The sequence below is a fragment of the Triturus cristatus genome, chromosome 6, assembly GCF_964204655.1.
Source record: "Triturus cristatus chromosome 6, aTriCri1.1, whole genome shotgun sequence".
NCBI lineage: Eukaryota > Metazoa > Chordata > Amphibia > Caudata > Salamandridae > Triturus > Triturus cristatus.
This window is the reverse complement of record NC_140589.1, coordinates 1,456,490,340-1,456,508,742: the sequence shown is the minus strand read 5'-3', so window position 1 is coordinate 1,456,508,742 and position 18,403 is coordinate 1,456,490,340. Positions and strand designations below refer to the sequence as shown.

At 43.1% G+C, this 18,403-nt stretch overlaps 1 long non-coding RNA gene across 1 annotated transcript in view; it reads right to left on the bottom strand.

The window, feature by feature from the left end:
• Window positions 1-18,403, bottom strand: part of LOC146821528 (uncharacterized) — a 418,267-nt gene that overhangs the window by 159,099 nt on the left and 240,765 nt on the right. The gene's annotated exons all lie outside the window — the stretch shown is intronic.

Below are 18,403 nucleotides of genomic sequence, written 5' to 3'. Positions count from 1 at the left end.
CTGCCCCCTTTGTGTCCTCGGGTGGTGCTATCTCTCACGGTGGAACTCCCGTGTAATTTAATGAAAAACAATGCGCCCTGCAGCAGAGATGCACTCAGCAATAGAAGTTCCATTCGGAAATTAAAAGACAGGAACAGGCATTTTCGGTCCGATTCTCTTTATTGCCTGACGCGTTTCAAAGCATGTGTGCTTCTTAATCATAGGCTTCAATATGAGGGAAACAGACTCACAGGCACGCCTTTTATCTCCTTTACCTCGTGACTGATTGCCTTTCAGTGAGCCTCAGGTGAGTTTACGGTTTTCGTGCATATTGGGAGATGTAGTTCGTACCTGTGCAGTGAACGCCTTAGTAGGTTCTGAGTCCTCATTAATTCAAGATATTATCCAGCCCTTCAGTGGGCCCCAGACAGCATGTCCCATTCCTCAATTAGTCGTTCTAATGTGCAGATTCAGGCTCGGCATAGTTCACCAACCTTCTGCCCCCTTTGTGTCCTCGGGTGGTGCTATCTCTCACGGTGGAACTCCCGTGTAATTTAATGAAAAACAATGCGCCCTGCAGCAGAGATGCACTCAGCAATAGAAGTTCCATTCGGAAATTAAAAGACAGGAACAGGCATTTTCGGTCCGATTCTCTTTATTGCCTGACGCGTTTCAAAGCATGTGTGCTTCTTAATCATAGGCTTCAATATGAGGGAAACAGACTCACAGGCACGCCTTTTATCTCCTTTACCTCGTGACTGATTGCCTTTCAGTGAGCCTCAGGTGAGTTTACGGTTTTCGTGCATATTGGGAGATGTAGTTCGTACCTGTGCAGTGAACGCCTTAGTAGGTTCTGAGTCCTCATTAATTCAAGATATTATCCAGCCCTTCAGTGGGCCCCAGACAGCATGTCCCATTCCTCAATTAGTCGTTCTAATGTGCAGATTCAGGCTCGGCATAGTTCACCAACCTTCTGCCCCCTTTGTGTCCTCGGGTGGTGCTATCTCTCACGGTGGAACTCCCGTGTAATTTAATGAAAAACAATGCGCCCTGCAGCAGAGATGCACTCAGCAATAGAAGTTCCATTCGGAAATTAAAAGACAGGAACAGGCATTTTCGGTCCGATTCTCTTTATTGCCTGACGCGTTTCAAAGCATGTGTGCTTCTTAATCATAGGCTTCAATATGAGGGAAACAGACTCACAGGCACGCCTTTTATCTCCTTTACCTCGTGACTGATTGCCTTTCAGTGAGCCTCAGGTGAGTTTACGGTTTTCGTGCATATTGGGAGATGTAGTTCGTACCTGTGCAGTGAACGCCTTAGTAGGTTCTGAGTCCTCATTAATTCAAGATATTATCCAGCCCTTCAGTGGGCCCCAGACAGCATGTCCCATTCCTCAATTAGTCGTTCTAATGTGCAGATTCAGGCTCGGCATAGTTCACCAACCTTCTGCCCCCTTTGTGTCCTCGGGTGGTGCTATCTCTCACGGTGGAACTCCCGTGTAATTTAATGAAAAACAATGCGCCCTGCAGCAGAGATGCACTCAGCAATAGAAGTTCCATTCGGAAATTAAAAGACAGGAACAGGCATTTTCGGTCCGATTCTCTTTATTGCCTGACGCGTTTCAAAGCATGTGTGCTTCTTAATCATAGGCTTCAATATGAGGGAAACAGACTCACAGGCACGCCTTTTATCTCCTTTACCTCGTGACTGATTGCCTTTCAGTGAGCCTCAGGTGAGTTTACGGTTTTCGTGCATATTGGGAGATGTAGTTCGTACCTGTGCAGTGAACGCCTTAGTAGGTTCTGAGTCCTCATTAATTCAAGATATTATCCAGCCCTTCAGTGGGCCCCAGACAGCATGTCCCATTCCTCAATTAGTCGTTCTAATGTGCAGATTCAGGCTCGGCATAGTTCACCAACCTTCTGCCCCCTTTGTGTCCTCGGGTGGTGCTATCTCTCACGGTGGAACTCCCGTGTAATTTAATGAAAAACAATGCGCCCTGCAGCAGAGATGCACTCAGCAATAGAAGTTCCATTCGGAAATTAATTAAAAACTGTCGTGTACTACATAGCCCACAATGCACTGATGACTTACCTACCAAAGGACACTACTACAGACCAATCAGTGAAGAGGCATGAACTTGAAAAAACTTGAAAAGCATCACGCCAGCAACACCGTGAATTTTCCAGCACTGCCTTCGAGAAAGAAGCTGAAATGCTTCGAAACGCGTCAGGCTATGAAATTACTGGGCATGCATTTGCCGGTTGAAGAAATAAAGGTCTTTTGAAACCATCTGTTCAGGAGTGCGTCCTTGCTGCAGAGCCTTTGGAAAACAAATTAAACACGGCGGCCTCGGCCGTGAAGGACTGCACCACCCAAGAATGAAGGGGCCAGAGGAGCTGGGAACTTTACAGCATCTCGTAAGCAGAACAGATTTCGTCACAAGCAACCGGAATGCTACCCTGGGGCCCACTAAGGGCTGAATAACATGAATAATATGCATTAATGTCAGAAGATTCACGGAACTCACTAAGAGGAATAATGTAAAACTGTCGTGTACTACATAGCCCACAATGCACTGATGACTTACCTACCAAAGGACACTACTACAGACCAATCAGTGAAGAGGCATGAACTTGAAAAAACTTGAAAAGCATCACGCCAGCAACACCGTGAATTTTCCAGCACTGCCTTCGAGAAAGAAGCTGAAATGCTTCGAAACGCGTCAGGCTATGAAATTACTGGGCATGCATTTGCCGGTTGAAGAAATAAAGGTCTTTTGAAACCATCTGTTCAGGAGTGCGTCCTTGCTGCAGAGCCTTTGGAAAACAAATTAAACACGGCGGCCTCGGCCGTGAAGGACTGCACCACCCAAGAATGAAGGGGCCAGAGGAGCTGGGAACTTTACAGCATCTCGTAAGCAGAACAGATTTCGTCACAAGCAACCGGAATGCTACCCTGGGGCCCACTAAGGGCTGAATAACATGAATAATATGCATTAATGTCAGAAGATTCACGGAACTCACTAAGAGGAATAATGTAAAACTGTCGTGTACTACATAGCCCACAATGCACTGATGACTTACCTACCAAAGGACACTACTACAGACCAATCAGTGAAGAGGCATGAACTTGAAAAAACTTGAAAAGCATCACGCCAGCAACACCGTGAATTTTCCAGCACTGCCTTCGAGAAAGAAGCTGAAATGCTTCGAAACGCGTCAGGCTATGAAATTACTGGGCATGCATTTGCCGGTTGAAGAAATAAAGGTCTTTTGAAACCATCTGTTCAGGAGTGCGTCCTTGCTGCAGAGCCTTTGGAAAACAAATTAAACACGGCGGCCTCGGCCGTGAAGGACTGCACCACCCAAGAATGAAGGGGCCAGAGGAGCTGGGAACTTTACAGCATCTCGTAAGCAGAACAGATTTCGTCACAAGCAACCGGAATGCTACCCTGGGGCCCACTAAGGGCTGAATAACATGAATAATATGCATTAATGTCAGAAGATTCACGGAACTCACTAAGAGGAATAATGTAAAACTGTCGTGTACTACATAGCCCACAATGCACTGATGACTTACCTACCAAAGGACACTACTACAGACCAATCAGTGAAGAGGCATGAACTTGAAAAAACTTGAAAAGCATCACGCCAGCAACACCGTGAATTTTCCAGCACTGCCTTCGAGAAAGAAGCTGAAATGCTTCGAAACGCGTCAGGCTATGAAATTACTGGGCATGCATTTGCCGGTTGAAGAAATAAAGGTCTTTTGAAACCATCTGTTCAGGAGTGCGTCCTTGCTGCAGAGCCTTTGGAAAACAAATTAAACACGGCGGCCTCGGCCGTGAAGGACTGCACCACCCAAGAATGAAGGGGCCAGAGGAGCTGGGAACTTTACAGCATCTCGTAAGCAGAACAGATTTCGTCACAAGCAACCGGAATGCTACCCTGGGGCCCACTAAGGGCTGAATAACATGAATAATATGCATTAATGTCAGAAGATTCACGGAACTCACTAAGAGGAATAATGTAAAACTGTCGTGTACTACATAGCCCACAATGCACTGATGACTTACCTACCAAAGGACACTACTACAGACCAATCAGTGAAGAGGCATGAACTTGAAAAAACTTGAAAAGCATCACGCCAGCAACACCGTGAATTTTCCAGCACTGCCTTCGAGAAAGAAGCTGAAATGCTTCGAAACGCGTCAGGCTATGAAATTACTGGGCATGCATTTGCCGGTTGAAGAAATAAAGGTCTTTTGAAACCATCTGTTCAGGAGTGCGTCCTTGCTGCAGAGCCTTTGGAAAACAAATTAAACACGGCGGCCTCGGCCGTGAAGGACTGCACCACCCAAGAATGAAGGGGCCAGAGGAGCTGGGAACTTTACAGCATCTCGTAAGCAGAACAGATTTCGTCACAAGCAACCGGAATGCTACCCTGGGGCCCACTAAGGGCTGAATAACATGAATAATATGCATTAATGTCAGAAGATTCACGGAACTCACTAAGAGGAATAATGTAAAACTGTCGTGTACTACATAGCCCACAATGCACTGATGACTTACCTACCAAAGGACACTACTACAGACCAATCAGTGAAGAGGCATGAACTTGAAAAAACTTGAAAAGCATCACGCCAGCAACACCGTGAATTTTCCAGCACTGCCTTCGAGAAAGAAGCTGAAATGCTTCGAAACGCGTCAGGCTATGAAATTACTGGGCATGCATTTGCCGGTTGAAGAAATAAAGGTCTTTTGAAACCATCTGTTCAGGAGTGCGTCCTTGCTGCAGAGCCTTTGGAAAACATATATATATATATATATATATATATATATATATATATATATATATATATATATATATATCATAGCTCCCTCTGCACCTCCAAACCAGCGCACTCAATAGACGGGTGCTTAAAAACGCGAAGGTGCACTCGCGTTTAAAAATGCGCGCTCACTCCCAGTTACTTTCAGGAACTTGGAAAAGCACTCAACGGGACACTCCTGCGATTATTTCATCATTTAATGCATTTGCGAGCATAAGAAAACATGACGTGTTTCGGCGATGCCTTAATCAAATGTTTTACAGAATTCGCGCCAGAAAACGGCATATTTAAAGAGGCAAAACAAGAGTCACATGGTATTCATTCTCATGGTCATAGAAATGGGACAACAGAATGAGACAATCGTCTTTAGAAATCAGCCGCCATATTGGGAGAAACAATAGTTAAAATGTATAAATACAAATTACAGATTGCTAAACATTATACCATAAATGGGTCCCCAATATTAGTCTAAATTTATAATAAACAATTGTGTATTTACTATACAATTATTACGCCGTGTATCAGCATGAAGTCCCACAAACTTAACCAAAATTAAGCCGTATATCTGCTACCATCATTGCAAGATCGGCAGTGAAATGTGAAGAGGAAATATTCCTCCATTGCAAAGGAACAGCTTGCAACTGTAGATCAATTGCCAACTATATGGAGAAAATTACTAACATGTCGCCGTGTATCGGCCTGAACCTCGACGTTATCACTGTCCTTCCTGCAAAATTGTGACCCCTAACCCAAAGCCTCTAACACAATCACTCTATAAATACAAAAAAGATACGTTAACAGTCATCACACAGAAACAGTACCACAACATAAATATAACATCTTACAGAATCCTATATGCCTGATCCCTGTCACTAGGTCATATTACTCTATCCAGTTAGTTTTCCTATTGTTATTTAGTCCCCAAGATGAACCGATAATTCCTCGCCCACATTCATGCCTACGAGATTCTTTGTTCCCAGATCTATAATGTAACGTGACTCAAGCCTGCGCAGTTGTTTGATTCTATCTCCTCCCCTGATACTTATGGGGACTTGATCCAAACCATAATAGCGTAATAGCTCCCTATTGCTATTATGTTTTTCAGAGTAGTGTCTAGCTACAGAATAGGTGATATCATTCTTAGCTATCGCTCGCATATGCTCCAAGATGCGAATCTTAACACAATGAATCGTGCTGCCCACATACCGTAGGCCACACGGGCATTCCAGGCAGTAAAATACATAGTTTGTGTTACATGTGATAAACTTCTTAATGGGTCGGGGATTCTTAAGACCAACAACCTGATAGGTCAATGTCCTTCTGCTGCCTACACAGGCTTTACATTTGCCACATGGGAAGAAACCTCTAAGATCCCTCAGGGTTCCCATCACCTTAGGGCTAGTAGATAGATGGCTTTGAACCAAACTGTCCCTTAAAGATCTTGCTTTTCTAAAAGTTACTAAAGGGGCAGAAGGAATATCTGGGCCAATCACATGATCCGTTTTCAAAATGTGCCAATTTTTTCTTAGAATTTGCTTCAATTGGTTGGCGCCATTTGAAAAGGTGGTCACCATTCTAAACTTATTGGTATCACACTCATCCATTCTACTTTTCTTGCTTTTCTTTTTCTTATCCTGTGTATCCACTTGCTGGTCCTCTTTGAATAGGGTGGCCCTGGGTATATTCCTTACTCACTGCAGAGTATTCTCAAGGAATGCTTTATTGTACCCTCTAGTTACAAATCTACTGATGCTATCTTTAGCTGCCTTTTCAAAATCTTCCACCCTGGTGCTATTTCGTTTGAGCCGCAAGAAGTCTCCATAAGGGATACTTCTTACTAGCCCGGGGAGATGATTACTGGTAGCATGAAGGATCGAATTCCCGGCTGTGGGTTTACGGTATAGTGATACAGATAATTGGTTATCCACTACCCTGATCTGTAAATCAAGGAAGTTGACAGTCTCAGCACTGACTTCACCACTGAATTCCAGATTGATGGTATTTTTGTTCAGGTTATCAATGAAGGTAGAGGCTGACTCAAAGGAGCCATCCCAAATAATAAAAAGGTCGTCTATGTACCTGTACCAACTGACCACCCTGTTGTAATCAATCGGTCCGGGTGCTCTGGACACCTGCTCCTCCCACCAGCCCACGAAAAGATTCGCGTAACTGGGGGTGAAGCAGGTGCCCATCGCAGTACCGGACCTTTGATGGTAGAAATCCTCACCGAAAACAAAAATGTTATTTTTAAGGCAGAACTCAGTAAATTGAAGGATCATGGCATTGTGTTCCATAAATTTCAGAGGTTTTCTCTTTAGAAAATAGGCTACGGCTTCTAGGCCATGTTCGTGTCTTATCCTGGTGTACAGGCTAGTAATATCTAGCACGATAAGTTTGAAGTCAGGATTCCATTGTCGTTTCTCAATATGTTTTAAAAAGTCTTGTGAATCCTTGATGTACGCCGGTAAGGTTTTTACTAACGGAAAAAGAAAGGAGTCAACAAAGATAGACAAATGTTCAGTTAATCCCCCTTGGGAAGAAACAATAGGTCTACCCGGGGGGTGTTGAATGTCCTTGTGGACTTTTGGGATATGGTAAAATGTGGGAACCACCGGATTCAGACAACGGAGGAACAGGTACTCTTCCATACTGAGCATAGATTTGTCAAGCCATATCTTAATCATGTCGTGATATCTCCTGATGCTATCCAGGTATATGTCCTTGGGAATTTTCTGATAGTTCTCTGCATCTGACAATTGTCTAATGGCTTCCTTCTCGTAATTCGCCCTTGGTTGGAGGACCACGTTCCCCCCTTTGTCCGATGGTTTGCAAATTACCGTATGGTCATTCCCCAAAGTCTCAATCGCCATACGTTGTTCCGTGGTTATATTCTGTTTGGTGCCCAAATTCTGAAGTTTTCCACGAAGGATCAAAAGATCTTTATTGACAGCCTCCGAGAATACATCAATCGCATCCACGGGCAATTGAGGTAAGAATTGTGACGTAGGTTTGAAGGTGCTCACGTCTCTCACTTGGTTAAAGCCCAGCCGTGTGGATCTTTGTATCGGATCGTCATCCACGACGTTGTCACCTTGATCTTCATTATCAGTCCGTAATGACTCCATAATTTCAAGAGCGGCTAGATCTTCGCCAGTTAAAGTGTCAATCACCCCAGGTTGGCTGGAGGGTTTTTTGGATTTCAAGACATTGGGCTTCATTTTAAAATACTTGTGACGCTTGAACTTTCTTGTTAACTTGAAAAGATCAATCCGTGTCTGTGTATACTCCAGTTGGTTCGAGGGGCAGAAGGTTAGACCTAGCTTCAGAACTTGCTGTTCAACAGATGTAAGGGTTCTAGGTGTCAGATTGATAATGGTGAGATTGTCTAATTCCATTTCCTCCCCCTCCTGTTGCGTGAAGCTCTGGTAGGGACTTTTGGTCCTTCGTTTCCAGCCGCCCCGTCTTGTCTTTCTTTTTCTTTTTCCCCCTCGGGTGGTCTGCTCTTGCCACCTCTTAGCCATGTCTGCCTCATTAGCCGGAATTCCTCTTGAAAAGGAGTCGCAGTTGGTCTAGATTGCCCCGTTGCATCATCTGAGGATTCTCCACCCATGAGGTCCGATTCGGATGTCTCAATTCTGGTGGTGACCGGTTCATTCAGTCTCGCTCCTAATTCTTTGCGTGGACCCTCAAATTTTTTGGCAAACGTTAGAACTCTTCCCAGGGCATAATCGCGCTCATCACGTTCAAACTTTTCTCTCCAGAATTGAGACATCCGAATCGGACCTCACGGGTGGAGAATCCTCAGATGATGCAACGGGGCAATCTAGACCAACTGCGACTCCTTTTCAAGAGGAATTCCGGCTAATGAGGCAGACATGGCTAAGAGGTGGCAAGAGCAGACCACCCGAGGGGGAAAAAGAAAAAGAAAGACAAGACGGGGCGGCTGGAAACGAAGGACCAAAAGTCCCTACCAGAGCTTCACGCAACAGGAGGGGGAGGAAATGGAATTAGACAATCTCACCATTATCAATCTGACACCTAGAACCCTTACATCTGTTGAACAGCAAGTTCTGAAGCTAGGTCTAACCTTCTGCCCCTCGAACCAACTGGAGTATACACAGACACGGATTGATCTTTTCAAGTTAACAAGAAAGTTCAAGCTTCACAAGTATTTTAAAATGAAGCCCAATGTCTTGAAATCCAAAAAACCCTCCAGCCAACCTGGGGTGATTGACACTTTAACTGGCGAAGATCTAGCTGCTCTTGAAATTATGGAGTCATTACGGACTGATAATGAAGATCAAGGTGACAACGTCGTGGATGACGATCCAATACAAAGATCCACACGGCTGGGCTTTAACCAAGTGAGAGACGTGAGCACCTTCAAACCTACGTCACAATTCTTACCTCAATTGCCCGTGGATGCGATTGATGTATTCTCGGAGGCTGTCAATAAAGATCTTTTGATCCTTCGTGGAAAACTTCAGAATTTGGGCACCAAACAGAATATAACCACGGAACAACGTATGGCGATTGAGACTTTGGGGAATGACCATACGGTAATTTGCAAACCATCGGACAAAGGGGGGAACGTGGTCCTCCAAACAAGGGCGAATTACGAGAAGGAAGCCATTAGAAAATTGTCAGATGCAGAGAACTATCAGAAAATTCCCAAGGACATATACCTGGATAGCATCAGGAGATATCACGACATGATTAAGATATGGCTTGACAAATCTATGCTCAGTATGGAAGAGTACCTGTTCCTCCGTTGTCTGAATCCGGTGGTTCCCACATTTTACCATATCCCCAAAGTCCACAAGGACATTCAACACCCCCGGGTAGACCTATTGTTTCTTCCCAAGGGGGATTAACTGAACATTTGTCTATCTTTGTTGACTCCTTTCTTTTTCCGTTAGTAAAAACCTTACCGGCGTACATCAAGGATTCACAAGACTTTTTAAAACATATTGAGAAACGACAATGGAATCCTGACTTCAAACTTATCGTGCTAGATATTACTAGCCTGTACACCAGGATAAGACACGAACATGGCCTAGAAGCCGTAGCCTATTTTCTAAAGAGAAAACCTCTGAAATTTATGGAACACAATGCCATGATCCTTCAATTTACTGAGTTCTGCCTTAAAAATAACATTTTTGTTTTCGGTGAGGATTTCTACCATCAAAGGTCCGGTACTGCGATGGGCACCTGCTTCGCCCCCAGTTACGCGAATCTTTTCGTGGGCTGGTGGGAGGAGCAGGTGTCCAGAGCACCCGGACCGATTGATTACAACAGGGTGGTCAGTTGGTACAGGTACATAGACGACCTTTTTATTATTTGGGATGGCTCCTTTGAGTCAGCCTCTACCTTCATTGATAACCTGAACAAAAATACCATCAATCTGGAATTCAGTGGTGAAGTCAGTGCTGAGACTGTCAACTTCCTTGATTTACAGATCAGGGTAGTGGATAACCAATTATCTGTATCACTATACCGTAAACCCACAGCCGGGAATTCGATCCTTCATGCTACCAGTAATCATCTCCCCGGGCTAGTAAGAAGTATCCCTTATGGAGAATTCTTGCGGCTCAAACGAAATAGCACCAGGGTGGAAGATTTTGAAAAGGCAGCTAAAGATAGCATCAGTAGATTTGTAACTAGAGGGTACAATAAAGCATTCCTTGAGAATACTCTGCTGCGAATAAGGAATATACCCAGGGCCACCCTATTCAAAGAGGACCAGCAAGTGGATACACAGGATAAGAAAAAGAAAAGCAAGAAAAGTAGAATGGATGAGTGTGATACCAATAAGTTTAGAATGGTGACCACCTTTTCAAATGGCGCCAACCAATTGAAGCAAATTCTAAGAAAAAATTGGCACATTTTGAAAACGGATCATGTGATTGGCCCAGATATTCCTTCTGCCCCTTTAGTAACTTTTAGAAAAGCAAGATCTTTAAGGGACAGTTTGGTTCAAAGCCATCTATCTACTAGCCCTAAGGTGATGGGAACCCTGAGGGATCTTAGAGGTTTCTTCCCATGTGGCAAATGTAAAGCCTGTGTAGGCAGCAGAAGGACATTGACCTATCAGGTTGTTGGTCTTAAGAATCCCCGACCCATTAAGAAGTTTATCACATGTAACACAAACTATGTATTTTACTGCCTGGAATGCCCGTGTGGCCTACGATATGTGGGCAGCACGATTCATTGTGTTAAGATTCGCATCTTGGAGCATATGCGAGCGATAGCTAAGAATGATATCACCTATTCTGTAGCTAGACACTACTCTGAAAAACATAATAGCAATAGGGAGCTATTACGCTATTATGGTTTGGATCAAGTCCCCATAAGTATCAGGGGAGGAGATAGAATCAAACAACTGCGCAGGCTTGAGTCACGTTACATTATAGATCTGGGAACAAAGAATCCCGTAGGCATGAATGTGGGCGAGGAATTATCGGTTCATCTTGGGGACTAAATAACAATAGGAAAACTAACTGGATAGAGTAATATGACCTAGTGACAGGGATCAGGCAAATAGGATTCTGTAAGATGTTATATTTATGTTGTGGTACTGTTTCTGTGTGATGACTGTTAACGTATCTTTTTTGTATTTATAGAGTGATTGTGTTAGAGGCTTTGGGTTAGGGGTCACAATTTTGCAGGAAGGACAGTGATAACGTCGAGGTTCAGGCCGATACACGGCGACATGTTAGTAATTTTCTCCATATAGTTGGCAATTGATCTACAGTTGCAAGCTGTTCCTTTGCAATGGAGGAATATTTCCTCTTCATATTTCACTGCCGATCTTGCAATGATGGTAGCCGATATACGGCTTAATTTTGGTTAAGTTTGTGGGACTTCATGTGCTGATACACGGCGTAATAATTGTATAGTAAATACACAATTGTTTATTATAAATTTAGACTAATATTGGGGACCCATTTATGGTATAATGTTTAGCAATCTGTAATTTGTATTTATACTTTTTAACTATTGTTTCTCCCAATATGGCGGCTGATTTCTAAAGACGATTGTCTCATTCTGTTGTCCCATTTCTATGACCCTGAGAATGAATACCATGTGACTCTTGTTTTGCCTCTTTAAATATGCCGTTTTCTGGCGCGAATTCTGTAAAACATTTGATTAAGGCATCGCCGAAACGCGTCATGTTTTCTTATGCTCGCAAATGCATTAAATGATGAAATAATCGCAGGAGTGTCCCGTTGAGTGCTTTTCCAAGTTCTTGAAAGTAACTGGGAGTGAGCGCGCATATATATATATATATATATATATATATATATATATATATATGTATATATTATCTACTGGCAGTCGCCAGTAGATAGTTATAGTTAAGACCGTGTTTCCATAGGAAATCTGAAAATTCTATTTTGAATAACTTTGGCGCCGGTTGACGAATCCTCGCAAAATTTTCAAAAATAATGGGGCGCTCCGTTCAGCTCCTACCCTGAAAGTCTCGGGGTGATTCGTCAAGTGGGGGCCGAGAAAAAGGGGGGTCCCAAAACGCGTTTTCGCCATGCATTTTTCCATAGGACCTTTAGTCGAAGGTACAGCCCGAACGGTTGAACAGAATTACAAAAAATTTGGCAGAGAGGTAGTCCTCAGGTCAGGGAAGTGCCTTTTGCAGGTCTGGTGTCAATCTGTTCAGTAGTTCCTGAGAAAATAGCATTTAAAAGCATATAACTATCTATAAGCGCATATCGTGCGCGCACCGTAAGCGCACGGTGCGCGCACCCTAACGTGCGCGAGCGAAATTCTGATTGGTTGTTAGATGTCTGTAAACATTCGAATCGGTCGAAATCAGCAAGTGTCAGCCGCCATTTTGTTTGTTTTCAGTGCGAGAGTGGAAAAGGAAGGTGGCGAACGTGAAAAGGGGACAGGGTAGAGAGTTCCTGACCCCCTAGCCTTGGTCAGGGGGTCCCTGAAGGACCCCGAAGGCAGAAAAAAACATGCACATTTTTTTTAAAAAAAATTGCGGCGTTGCGCGCACCATGCGCGCACTGTGAAAAACCATTAAAAAAAACAAAAACATTTAATACATTGTTTATTGAAAAATAAATATATAAAACATATAATAATAAATACATAACTTAGCATTTAAAAAAACGTACAAATTCACTGAAAAAACCATAGGCTTCACACACGTTATAGTTAGGAATTAGCATCTAAAAAACCTTGCAAATTCACTTAAAAAACCATAGGTTTCACACATGTTATAGTTAGGTGGATATTTCACTCGTAAAAAACCAATGAAATTCCCCCGTTATAGTTAGTTGAGATAACTATAACTCGCGCGACCGCCACTCTATCACAAGGATGATGTCATCAGTGATGTCATGAGTGATGCCACTGACCATGTCATGAATGATGTAATATGTGACGTCATGAGCAGAGGATTGCGGGAGCGCGAGTTATAGTTATCTCAACTAAAACTAAAAATTATATTAAATATTATATGTATTTTGCATCTCTTTAAATGATATTATCACCCCTAGTACTGACTTCGAGGATTGGGACATTGATACAGTGTATAAAATGCTAGGAGATCTAGAGTAGTTCACTGTTTTCAGTTCAGAGGACATGTATGAAGAAACAACTAATTGTGAGGATATGCTCTGTTTTCAACATTTTGGTCATAATTTCCTGTAAAAATAAGTACTGCACATGCTATATTTAATTAAATGCAATGGGAACACTGCCCTACACCACCACAGGGTAGCTCACACATGTTTGAACAACAATTTGCATATTTTTCTTGTCATACTACCACAAATCCATGGTAATATTATTGTATGCTCAAACCAACACCAGCACAGAAAACCATGATTACTGACACAAGGCTGATTTTCCTGCACAAAACAGTGCTACAAACATCATGCATTGGCCTGGCTTATATGAAAGATTTAAAGACACCAAACATTCCCAAATTTACACGTTGTGTGAACTAGCAACAGTTCACAAGTTACACGGAGGAAACACTAGATACCATGCTTCACAACCATTCATACAACTCTTAATGACACAGTGTTTGTTTTTAACCTTACAATCTCACAAAACAGCAGCCAGTCGTTGCTAGGAAGGATACAATGTAAACTGTGTTCCATATTGAAAAGTTAGAGAAATTGCCATTTACTTTTGCATTAATACCGTCCGCAGATTGGATAATCCACATATTTATTTCTCTGCCAATATCGACATTTCACTTTCACTACTGTTTACAATATCATCAAGTAGGCAGATCTGAAGTGCTAGGAAAAGGATATGTACACAAGTCACGGAATTTGCCTTTTAGATATCGCTGTAGGAATGGTGTAACTGAGGTCTTTCATAGTGGGCCAGACTGTGAGAATACCTTAGGACATTCCTTGGTGTGCATGGAGGTTTCGCTTCTTGGTGCATGCAATGCGTCAAAAGCAAATTTGTCCTGCTATCTGAAGGGTTCTCCTGCTGCTGTGATTTGTCTGACTTTCAGATTGCATTAGAACGAGAGTTAATTAATTTTGAACGATCAAGGCTGCTGTGGCATAAAACCAGGAATAGCCTATTTGGTGATAATTTCTGCAGTTGTAACTTGTTGTACCCAAGTACTGTTTACACCCGTCCTTACAGTTAGGGAGGCAATGCTTTGGCCTTTGATAATGCTTTCAAATACACACTTCGATGCTTTGAGCAGACTGAAACCCTTGCTGTTCCAGAAAGATGTGGCCTTACCATCTGTAAAGGAGATATTTGATCATATAGTTGCAAAATCTTCTTCTAAGATACAGTCGCTACTCCGCACTAATCTCCTGCGTGTTAGGGAACTTGTGCAACACATTTGTAATATGTCTAGTACTGCAGAAGTGGCACACTTTTTAAAGAAAATAGGCTCTGGCTTGGTTGGTATCTTCCAGAGAGTCTTGGCAGTTATTCCATCATTCATGCACTCCCTGCTGGGAAGCACTTTTCGAGGTCTTCCACTTGTCCTTTTCCTGATTGTCAGGACTGTGCTTTTATTTTTTCTGCTCTGCAATGGATGTCCCATTAAGAGGCCAAATGGAAATAGAATTACCACATGTGCTTCTGAGTCGTGAATGCACGATACAGTGCTTTGGCACACCCTTGCTTCAGGAACTGAATGAAACACTGGTTCTCATTCTTTTGGCCTGTGCGGTTACACTGCGTGCAGCCCGTATTCCGCTGTCTTCTGTGTTCTTTTGAGTGTGAACTGGAGTATGCCTTGAAACACAACTGGTTCAGTCTTTGGACATTGACCTATTGGTGCACCCGTTAGCGGCCCACTTGTTCTGTTGTACCTTGCGCTTAACATTGCACCTAAATGCATACTACAAGCTCTCCTTGGATGCTTATGCTCCTAGTGATCTGGATCTTGACTCAAATACTGCGTATCTCGCTATGGCTACTCCTCCTTTGGCAGCTGCTAAAGTGGATAGATGGGAACATTTTTGCTCCATGAATCTCTATAATTTATCTATCATATCATAATATCTATGTTCAACCTTTAGCGGCAGTAGCCAGCAGCAGGGGTCTGACCATGGTCTCCTACGCTGACGATACTCAGTTGGCGGTGGCACTGTCTAATAACACCGAGCAGGACGCCCTTAAGTTTCAGGGTGACCTTGCGGCAGTGGCCGAGTGGATGAACAGCAACTGCCTCCAACTGAATTCCACCAAGTCAGAGGTACTGTTAGTAGGTAAGGACCATGGTCGGTGGAGTGAGCTCTGGTGGCCAGCCAGCCTAGGTATACCCCCTTCCCCAAAACAGGCAGTAAAAAACTTAGGGGTTTGGTTGGACTCTTCTTTAATCTATCGAGTCCAAACAAAAAAATGGCAGGGACCTGTTTTGGCCTCTTACGGGGGCTTAGACCCTTGCTGGGTTTTTTTGACGCATCTACGCGTCAGGTCATCATTCAGGTGACGGTTATGTCGAGACTCGATTATGCATGTTCCCTCTATCTAGGGTCCAACAAAGCAGAGGTCTCGAGGTTGCAAAGGGCACAAAATGCAGCAGCAAGAACACTCTTAGGTCTGCGCAAATCCTGCTCTGTGTCAAAAGCCATCCGCCGTCTTCACTGGTTACCTGTGGCCAGACGCATTGAATTCAAAACCCTATATATCTATTTTGAAACTGGCCACTCCTCCAATCCTGGCTGATCTTCTGCTGCCATACGCCCCTACACGGCCTCTCCGCTCACAGGGTCAGCACTTGGTGGTGGTTCCCCGGACACGTGGAGTTAGGGCTGGTGGCCGCTCTTTTCGTTACAGAGCCGCCACTCTCTGGAACTCACTCCCTGGGCAGATCTGTGGCCTTGATAATTATTTAGCATTCAAAAAGGCCATTAAGACTTATCTTTTCTCTGCATCTTAGTCCTTGCCTGCTTTTTTTGCTCTGTCAGTCTTTCCTGCAATAGCGCCGGGACGCCCCTTCGCTGGGGCAGCCGTCGCGCTTTATAAGACAATAACATAATCTGATTGGATCGTGCCTCTGGGAGCATTGTCTATGGTGGCTGGAAACAGAAATGTTTTGTCTACCTCTTAGAACACATTAACAATCTGGCACTTACAAGCTGTGGGACACTTTTTAATTCACCTTTGTTTTATGTTAAATTGTTTTTGCTTTTAATGCATTCTAATGATGGTCAGTAAAGGTTTTCTCTATGGTCTTTGTTATTAAAGAAGTATGATGCTTTTTTAGATTTTAGTAAGGGTTCCTTTTGTACTGATTGACCCTCATATTTTACCACTTGTGTAGGGAATCGGGATAGCTTTCATCGACTTACGTCCAAGGAGTGGGTGTCATTTGGTCAGAATAGGCCTGGGTAGAAACGCTGCTATTTTACCTGCTTACATTTCTTAAGTTGGCTTCCCTTTTACACACAGTAACTTTTGACATACATTTGCATGCATACCCATGAAGGATAACATTCTCTGAATCTGCATTGCTCACATTTCCACTTCATAGGCACAGTATCAAGATACCTTGAACATTGAGTACAAGGGATAAAGTTCCCTGCACAAATGTTATTTATGTTATTGTCCGTCAGGCGACAACACTATCCAACTAGCATCAATAACTGCGTCCTGAAAGGGGTTGCAACATGGCTACATTGTTTTTATTGTTATGTATACAGAACAACTTCCTTCTTTGGGCAGAGGAGCACTAAGCTGACACAGTGAGGTCACATTATGTCAGAATTTCAGCTTAGCTGATTCCTCCATACCAACATGATGGATCTCCAGTTCTACACCAAGACAGGCAGCGTCATGACACTTACCCACAGATAATGGGGAGTAATTCCACCCTGGCAGGGATTTGGCAGATTACCCACCCTAGTAAAAACTAGGTAAGTGAGCGCTAGGTAGGAGAACAACTAAACACAGTTCTTATATTCCTGCATGTCTTCACTGTCTTAGCACAATGGTGTAAATGTTAAGTCTTTTCACTGTTCTTGTGATGCTAATGATGCTAATCTGCTTCTTTCTACTATTTATCACAGCACATGTATTTTATGCAAGAATCACAATGCTTCAATTAATAGTTTAAAGGCTTGCTGAGTATTTCTTGTATACTTCTTTGGGTATGCATGAGAGTCCAAACAAAAAGGTTCTTGATCTGTTACCACGATTTCCTTTGGGGATCAGGGTTGTCATGTTCTATGGTTGCACACACATTTGTTGCCCTGTAGGGTTAGGGGTAAAGATGGTGCACTGTGGTTAACAGGGACATAGGCCAACATACCCTGAGTGTGTGCACGGAATCAGTCTGGCACAATCCTGACGTTTGTGTTGTCTGACAAATGCACAGTTTTACTGAGGGAGGCACAAGTTGTGCGACAGACTTTGGCATGACGGAACAACATTTACCCAAAGCCTATGCAAAAAATAGAGTTATATTGAGCATGCACTTGCCAAAATAATGCTTAGGCTGCAAATTAGCTCGTTTGAACATTGTAAAATTCACGGTATTGGTACTGTCCATAGTTGCTCTGTTATAAAATCCTCATTTCCGTAACCCTTTTATTGGTCAATTTCTTTATGGAGTTTGAATAATTGTGTTCCTGAAAGTATTTGTATCTGAAATCTATTGCTTTAGCTCAGGTTCTGAAAAACATATTGGGGTTTCAGCTGAGAAGGTGAATATTCTGATCTCAGTTCTATGGAAAGCACTAGTCAACTGAGGACAATGTCACTCAAATTCACCTTTTGTGCATGACTCCTTTATCGACAAACCACGGCTGGGCTCCTAGTCCTTATCTCCAATTAATTCTGTGAGCTGGGTGACTTTGAGCAGGGTGAAACAATTGTCTTTCATTTACAGATGTGTTCAATAAGAGAAGCATACAAGCACAGTATGTTAGTCTAGGTCAGGGTTCTCCATAGTCGGTCCTGGAGGGCCGGATCCATGCCAGATTATAAAGATAACTACATTTATCTAAATGGGGATATGCTAAAAATCTGGCATGGATCCGTCCCTCCAGGACTGATTTTGGAGAACCCTGGTCTAGGTGAACCGGAATCTTAAAAATAATTGTACTTTCTGTTTTAATAGATCTTATGACA